The sequence below is a fragment of the Rhamphochromis longiceps genome, linkage group LG2 (genome assembly GCF_057381845.1).
Source record: "Rhamphochromis longiceps isolate RC_006_pf linkage group LG2, R_longiceps_female_GT1.1, whole genome shotgun sequence".
Classification (NCBI taxonomy): Eukaryota; Metazoa; Chordata; class Actinopteri; order Cichliformes; family Cichlidae; genus Rhamphochromis; species Rhamphochromis longiceps.
In genome coordinates, this window is record NC_140558.1 from 15,726,702 (window position 1) to 15,734,773 (window position 8,072).

The window sequence follows — 8,072 nt, forward strand, 5'->3', positions numbered from 1 at the left end:
AACGCCTCAAAATATCTTAAAGGTGTATTTTGTGACCCAGAAAGAGTAATATTAAAACTAAGTAGCTGCCGCCATTGTTGGAATTCAACTTTCGCAAGAAAGTTTTGCGAGATCTTGCAAAAAAACTCGGGATCTCGCAAAACTTTTGCGAGATCCTGAGTTTGTTTTGCAAGATCCCGAGTTAGTTTTGCGAGATCTCGCAAATGTTTTGCGAGATCCCGAGTTTGTTTTGCGAGATCTCGCAAAAGTCCGTCTTAATTTTTTTTCTCCCATGTCCCCTGCGGGGCTCCGTACTTTACCCACCCCTGTTGCTTGTCATGTGTTTCTTTGGTGTATTAAGAGTTTTTTCATGTGTTATGTGCAGAGGTGTTTTTTTTTTTCTGTTCTCAAACTGATCTCCCTGTTGGAGCTCAGTCTGGGGGGAGTTATTTTTTTCTCATTATCTTTCCTCATGTGGTGCATTTTCCAATGTTATACCTCTCTGACCTGTCTTCCCCATGTGATGTTTTGTGTAATGCATGTATGGTCGGAAGGGTAAGATGGCGCTGGCACGGCTGGCAGCCTTAACCCAATTTCCCTCGGGATGAAATAAAGTATTATCAATCAATCAAAATGCACTGCTATGATGTCGGGGCAGCATGGGTGCGAGCACCTTTTTTTTTGCTGATGCCATGATGCCGACCTGCCACAATGCCACCCTGGGCAACAGCCCATGTCGCCCATACCAAAAACTGCCACTGACTATTCACTATGGACTATTCTAACCCCTAGGATAACATGGCTGAAAAAGCCCCTAACCACCATGAGGCGGTGATATGTCAGAGGTAGTTAACCATGTATACTAAAACATGAACTGACTTAAAAGAGTGACTGTCAGATGTTTTTTGAACTGAACAGGGGTTCATGTAGGTTGATTGCATTGTCGTTTGTAAAGAACACATAGATAGAAACTGGTTGGCAACAGCAATCCTATCCAAATGCCGCAAAACACAACGTCCAATACCTGACTGAGCTTACAAGCTTAAACTCCCTAAAACTGCTTCATTCAGTTTCTTGTGTGAATAACAAAAAAATTAGTCATGCCAGAAAGGCTAGTTTTTTAGTGATTGCAATAATGATGGAGGTAGTGTAATTTCTGTACAGCGTGCCCAGCAAGAAGAGTAGCATTTTTTCTCCTAATGCTACTCTTGTAGAGGAGAAACAACAAAGCGTCCTAACATCCTAACAGTGTCCTATTATTATAATTATAATTATTATTATAAAGTATGCAAGTTCCACTTGCACTTAATGCTGTGCAAACAAGCTTGCTATTCTGTGTTCCCCCTATGCTTCTGAAACTGTCTAAATTATCTGCTGAGTGGTGGTGGTGGCAGTGGTGGAGGGGTGGGGAGAGGATTCACTAGCTTTTTCAGGATTAGTGCAGCTCTAATTCACTGCTCATGTGGAAGAGCACAACATGTGTGGATGAATGAAGCGAAAGGCCAAAGCTTGGACTCAGTATGGAACCTGCTGTAGTCTTCCGAACAATCCATCTCTCAAAAGAAAAGAAAAGCAGTCTATTAGGATGAGTGATTTCAAGTGGAGGAGATTTATTTCTCACCGTGCATGTACCATGATACACTGTTGATGAATGAACACGAGAGGCACAAATAGAGCTGGCATATTTACTCTGAATCAGCGTCCTGTGTGATAGGTCACCTAGAGTGCTTGTAGAGGTCACCGGTCTAGTGCTCTTCATGTCTCCACATTTCATTTAACTTTAGAAGTATAAGCATTATTTATCATACGAGTATTATAAAATGACATGCTTCCTTTTTTCTTCTCCATTAATTCTCTCAGATTTCTTTTTTTGCACATGATCAAGCTACAGTACGTGAATCTCATGCATAACTAAATAATTTTGTAGATCATTTGCCCACAGCAGCAGGAGGGTGTATTCCTGCTGTGAGATGAATACAGCAAAAAAGCAGGCACATATATCATTGCTCTGCAAAGTCAACCAAAGAACCCATGAATACTGACCTATACTAAGGAATTCTAAAGGTGAAATTATGGCATACAGTGGGGCAAAAAAGTATTTAGTCAGCCACCGATTGTGCAAGTTCCCCCACCTAAAATGATGACAGAGGTCAGTAATTTGCACCAGAGGTACACTTCAACTGTGAGAGACAGAATGTGAAAAAAAAATCCATGAATCCACATGGTAGGATTTGTAAAGAATTTATTCGTAAATCAGGGTGGAAAATAAGTATTTGGTCAATAACAAAAATACAACTCAATACTTTGTAACATAACCTTTGTTGGCAATAACAGAGGTCAAACGTTTACTATAGGTCTTTACCAGGTTTGCACACACAGTAGCTGGTATTTTGGCCCATTCCTCCATGCAGATCTTCTCGAGAGCAGTGATGTTTTGGGGCTGTCGCCGAGCAACACGGACTTTCAACTCCCGCCACAGATTTTCTATGGGGTTGAGGTCTGGAGACTGGCTAGGCCACTCCAGGACTTTCAAATGCTTCTTACGGAGCCACTCCTTTGTTGCCCGGGCAGTGTGTTTCGGATCATTGTCATGTTGGAAGACCCAGCCTCGTTTCATCTTCAAAGTTCTCACTGATGGAAGGAGGTTTTGGCTCAAAATCTCACGATACATGGCCCCATTCATTCTGTCCTTAACACGGATCAGTCGTCCTGTCCCCTTGGCAGAAAAACAGCCCCATAGCATGATGTTTCCACCCCCATGCTTCACAGTAGGTATGGTGTTCTTGGGATGCAACTCAGTATTCTTCTTCCTCCAAACACGACGAGTTGAGTTTATACCAAAAAGTTCTACTTTGGTTTCATCTGACCACATGACATTCTCCCAATCCTCTGCTGTATCATCCATGTGCTCTCTGGCAAACTTCAGACGGGCCTGGACATGCACTGGCTTCAGCAGCGGGACACGTCTGGCACTGCGGGATTTGATTCCCTGCCGTTGTAGTGTGTTACTGATGGTGACCTTTGTTACTTTGGTCCCAGCTCTCTGCAGGTCATTCACCAGGTCCCCCCGTGTGGTTCTGGGATCTTTGCTCACCGTTCTCATGATCATTTTGACCCCACGGGATGAGATCTTGCGTGGAGCCCCAGATCGAGGGAGATTATCAGTGGTCTTGTATGTCTTCCATTTTCTGATGATTGCTCCCACAGTTGATTTTTTCACACCAAGCTGCTTGCCTATTGTAGATTCACTCTTCCCAGTCTGGTGCACGTCTACAATACTTTTCCTGGTGTCCTTCGAAAGCTCTTTGGTCTTGGCCATGGCGGAGTTTGGAGTCTGACTGTTTGAGGCTGTGGACAGGTGTCTTTTATACAGATGATGAGTTCAAACAGGTGCCATTCATACAGGTAACGAGTGGGGGACAGAAAAGCTTCTTACAGAAGACGTTACAGGTCTGTGAGAGCCAGAGATTTTCCTTGTTTGAGATGACCAAATACTTATTTTCCACCCTAATTTACGAATAAATTCTTTACAAATCCTACCATGTGGATTCATGGATTTTTTTTTCACATTCTGTCTCTCACAGTTGAAGTGTACCTCTGGTGCAAATTACTGACCTCTGTCATCATTTTAAGTGGGGGAACTTGCACAATCGGTGGCTGACTAAATACTTTTTTGCCCCACTGTATATATAAAGATATTATATATCTTTCTAAACTCACTTAGTGTTCGTATTTCAAGTGTGGTGAGTGTAGCTTGGTCTGTGCAACACAATTAATTTCAAACTTTTACATAGTGATTATTTCATGGTGTAACCTACACGTGCTTTATCAGAGCACATTTTCTTTATATTCTTGTAATCCACTGGCAGAATGGTCTGGGGTCGTCCAGCTGTTTCACCAGCACTTTCCTGCTCAGTGTGTCTTGGCAAATGTTTAATTTTTCCTTGGCCTCTTTTAATGGTAATAGCACTTAAATATAGCTTGTTCCTAGATAATGCATTCTTGGAGTAATTTTGCTAACCTAGCCACTCCTGGGAAGTTTCACCCCTGTTTCAATTTTTCTCCATTTCTGGATAATGGCTGTCATCATGGTTCGCTGTAGTCCCTTTGCCTTAGAAATGGCTTTGTAACCCTTTCCAGAGTGATAGATGGCAATGACTTTGTTACTCACCTGTTCTTGAGGTTCTTTATATCATGGTATGAGGTGTTGAGATCTTTTAGCCAACTTCACTTTGTCAGACAAAACCCACATAGCAAGCTGGTCTGGCCCAGATCTGATATCAAGCCGGCACTGCTGGCTGACTTCTGGCATGGTAAGTGGTATGTCATCCAGATATGGGCCAGGCCTGGCATAAATGGCACTGTCTATATGATGGCATGCCATATCTGGCCTGATTGTGGTTTGGTTTATGTGGCCCAGGCCCATAGAAAACAGGTCTAGCCCAGATTGGGCATCAATCTGGCACTTCTGACTAACTGGTGTCATGACAGTGTATCTCAACCAGATGTGGGCCAGGTCTGGCAATGATGGTACTGTTTATGTTACTATTTTCCTATTTTAGGGTAGAAGACCCAAATGCCATGTTGCAATACTATACTGCTATGGTAGCCAACGTTTCAAATGCAGGTTTGGCAGGTTTGTGAGAGTACACTTTATCCAATACCTAGTGACGGTTTACTCATCTTTGCCAAGGGGTGGCTGTTAGTGATGGGATTTCTGGCTCTTTTTAGAGAACCAGCTCTTTTGGCTCTCAACCGGCTCTTCAGGTTGTTTTGTTGCTTTAATTAATTTATTATTAACAATAACATAAAATTATGCACAAAAGGAATTACTAATGTAAAAAAAAGTGGTTTTATTTATATATGTTTATATATAAATATATGCGGTGGCCCCTAGAGACAAAGCACGTACAAACTCCACTTTTGGAGTTTGTACGTGCTTTGTCTCTAGGGGCCACCGTAAATATACTTTTCTTTATTCACTCCACATAAAATGTAATAAATAAATCATATAATGCAAAAACCAACTATTTACATTTCAACTTTTAACTATTAAAATTTTCAGCTTTTTCCTTTTAAACAAATTTAAAGTGAAACAACACAAAACACTGCAAACCACAACACAATTAAATATAAATTAAACTATGAAAACAAAAAGAAGATGCACATTCTCTGTCATATAGGCCTGCATGAATAAACTTTCTGAATCCTTTATCATCTGCAACTGAAAATAGTTGTGGATGATTACTATACCTTTCTAATGTGACGTTGTTGTCCCATGCTCTCATTCTCTCTCTTTCCCTCCCGCTCTGTTCCTGTGCTACTTCGAGTGTAACTACTACCCCTCCCTCCTCTTCCCAGCACAAAGCACAAGGCTCGCATGCGGAGTGAAGCTGAAAAAAGTGCGAGAGAGAGGGTGAGAGAAAAAAAAAACCCCACGGCTCGCAGAGCTGTTTCGTTTGCGACCGACACATCAGTAGTGGCTGTAGCTCAAGAGGTAGAGCAGGTCACCTACTGATTGGAAGGTTAGTGATTCAATTCCTGGCTCCTCCAGTCTGCACGTCAAGATTGAGAATGTGTGTGAATGTAGCTAGAAAGCACTCAGTTCAGAGAAAGTGTGTGAATGTGGCATATTGTATAGAGCACTTTGAGTCCCAGGAGAGTAGAAAAGCGCTATATAAGTTTTGTCATGTTACTTTTGCACTATTATGTCCTCAAACATGTTGTTAGTACATGGCTTGATTAAGGTACATATTAGGCTGTCATCTGGGGCCAGAGCTGAAACTGTTCTGGCCCAGCACAGGGCCAGCAGTGTGTCTGCAACTGGCCTTGTGCTGACCCATGTTTGGGCCACATCTGGCAAACCAGATCTGGGCCACCAAAGGGCTGTCATTCTTTGTGGTATGTGGACCATGTGTAAGCACATTGTGTGGGCCAGATCCGGGCCATACCAATTTTGCTATGTGGGAATCTTATGGAAGTGACTTCCTAGTTCAACAAGTCTAGCAGTAATAAGACCTGGGTGGGTGTAGCTACTGAAACTGAACAGCTTTCCAAAGAAAATCAGATCATTCAGTTTGTTTATGATTTAACAAAATGGCAGAGGGTGGGGGAAATCAGTTCAATTCAGTTTGATTTTGTTTATATAGCACCAGACACAATAACAGCTGGAAGAATTCATTCCAAGAATGAAATGATTATTTAAAAAAAGAGCATTTTGTATTTTTTGTTTTTCTTGTCTAATATTAAAATCAGTTTGAGGATCTAAAATATCAAAGTGTGACAACAAGAAAGAAATCAGGAAGGGAGCAAACTTTTTGTACTTATGGGTTAGGATTCACAACAGGACTCCACTAAGCAGTTGATGGGATCAACATATTGACATTGTACATCTTTTCTCTTTCCTGTGTATGTACAGTGGATTTATGATATTTTTTCTTCTACTCTCTACTTTTTCAAACTTTCACTTTTTCCTTCCCAGTTCTCTTCATTTCCTTTGTTCTCCTTTCTTTTTCCCAACACTCTCTGCTTATATCAGACCCTTTGCCCTCTACTGAACAAAAGTCTCTCACTCCCCCATTCTTAGATATTGTCACTGATAATATACTGTGACTGGATGGGGGTGTTTAAATTGAATCAGAGGAATCATTAGTGGTCCTTTGAGGTGTGAAGCTGTGACACCCAGAACCAATGTCCCATGGCAGCCTTTATGAGTTTGACTAACAAGGCATGTCATGCACAGGCATTTGGAAGAAAACACATACGCATAAACATGCATGTATTCATATTTCAGTGATGGATGTAATGAACTTGCAGTCTCAAGGACAGACATGCAGCTGGAGTATTGGTACAGTGGTGCAATTTACATAGTTGCCTGAAAAAAGGCAACGGGTATGTGCCTGAAGCACAGTCCTTTGGTTTTAATTCAATGAGTTTAACAGAAAGTACTGCATTAATTGTTTAGAGATTGTTTTTTTTTTTTTTTTTTAATACAGGCCATCCATTTTCATAGGCTCAAAAGTAATTAGACAATTAACTTGAAGTACTTTAATGTTCCTATGTGGCCTCTTTTTTCATTATTTTGTGACAAATTAAGGACATAAAAGGTGTGAAGTTTTGAATTTGGATATTCATTTGTAGTTGCTTATGGGAACTTTTAATATGCAGTTCAAAGAGGTATTGATGCAAATGATACGCTGATGCAAAGCATGAAAAAGAAAAAGAATCTTTTTTTATGGATCTGTCACATTTGTGAGAAGTTGGAGAGAATACAAGATGATCGGATGTTCTGCTGATGTTTATGTGACTATTATTCAGATATGAATTTCCTGCAAAACCTGACTTGTTACCCACAAGTTGCACATAATTACAGGGTGCATGCACCTTATTCACAGTTTGTATTATAAAGACTTACCCTGAATCTAATAGAATATCTCAAAGATCAAATAGCTAGCGAAAAAAAAAATCAAAAAGATTTTCAGAAAACTGAAACTTGAACATAAAAAGTTACAATGAAGATGTAATGATATTATTTTCACTAAGCTGTTAAGACAATATGTAACCACATGCAGAATTTAGCATCTGACTGAGATGGAGGTAAAATAATCAGACCAAAGTTTGTGGACTCGAGTTATTTCAACAACAACAAGAACTCTGAGAGTGCAAACCTCTGGCAGTGTCAGCTCACTGTCTGGGCACTTTTTGAGCTATCATGCTTACAGATAGAATGACATGTTTACAACATAAGGCCTTTAGCTGCAGTAAAAACAAAACAAAACACAGAGTTATTGACAATGTTCACTACTAAAACACAACGGTAATCTTAATATTGTAACCATGGAGCAGTGAAAATAGCAACACTTGCATGTATAGAGCAGTAACTGAACTGTTACTGAGTTTTAAAGGTCGTGTTGTGAAAACAGTTTTTCTCTGACGTCTTTGATGGGATGTTGCATTTAGATGGTGCTGCCTGTTAAGATAAAGTAAGTAGTATATGGAGAAAATGAGGTATTGATTGAACAGCCCATGGCTAAACTAAAGTTTATACACTGATTAACTTCAACCACACCGGCTCTTTGAACATAATTTTTTAT